At 37.3% G+C, this 1,063-nt stretch overlaps 1 protein-coding gene across 1 annotated transcript in view; it reads left to right on the forward strand.

The window, feature by feature from the left end:
* MALRD1 (MAM and LDL receptor class A domain containing 1) overlaps nt 1–1,063 on the forward strand; it is a gene marked incomplete at its 3' end in the record, with an annotated part of 59,751 nt that overhangs the window by 41,121 nt on the left and 17,567 nt on the right. The window lies entirely within an intron of this gene.

Below are 1,063 nucleotides of genomic sequence, written 5' to 3' on the forward strand. Positions count from 1 at the left end.
AGGGGGGGTGGAACTATATGATCACTAAGGTTCCTTCCAACCCAAACCATTCTGTGATTCTATGAACATAGGTAACATGTTACAGAAAGCTAGTATTTCAAGGATGATCTTTTTTAGATATGATTTGCTTACTATGGCTTTGTAACCTTCCTTTTCTGCTGTCACCATCAATGAAGTGTGAGACCTGATGCAGCCTTCAGTTTTTTGAGATACTGACCTCTGAACTGACATAGATAACTCTGTTCACGTGTAACACAAGCATCACACAGGGGTCATTCTTGAAAATATTATTTCAACAAAATATTACTGTAGATTTTTGTAGGGCAGGTAAAATAATCAGTTTTGCCTGGGAAAAATACCATGAGTGTAATATCCTTTGAACAGTTGGTCTTCCTTCAGCCCATAGTTACCATTCAATCCATTCAGAGGGCTGTTTTGAAGTATTTTTCTATAATGAAAATTTTATTACAGTGTACTCTATAAAACTTAAACTGCCTAGCATGTTTGTCGTTGTAAAGTAATATTGACAAATATTCTGTGACTTTAATTTTATTAAAATGTATCTATTACATTGCTTCAAGTGGAGATGAGATTACTTTAAAATCTGTGTTACAGTCCAATACCCCTTTAAGTTAATTTTTTTTAACAATGTATATTATTTTACAGCAAGACCTCCACACTTCTCCCCCACGTCCATGTCAAAGGAAAGTGGAATATTAAGTTTTCCACCTTAAGCATTCACAGGTAGAGGAATTCTAGCACTGAAATTCATATGAGCAAACCCCAACACGGTGCAAGTCTGTGAGTGCATGTGTGATGGGTTTGCCCTTGGATGGGGGCCAAACCACGCACACACTCACACAGTTCCACCCACTACTCGAGGACAGGGGAGAGAATTAAAAGGGGTAAAGGGAAAGAAGGACTTATGGGTTGAGATAAGAACAATTTAATAACTAAACTACAATAATATTGAAACTAATACTATACACAAATATGCAAATGAGTGATACAACGTGATACTGCCCCCCCCCCCCCCATGTACACAAATTCAAGTTTTCCCTCA

The sequence above is a fragment of the Pterocles gutturalis genome, unplaced genomic scaffold (assembly GCF_000699245.1).
Source record: "Pterocles gutturalis isolate BGI_N339 unplaced genomic scaffold, ASM69924v1 scaffold14971, whole genome shotgun sequence".
In the NCBI taxonomy this organism is placed as follows: Eukaryota; Metazoa; Chordata; class Aves; order Pterocliformes; family Pteroclidae; genus Pterocles; species Pterocles gutturalis.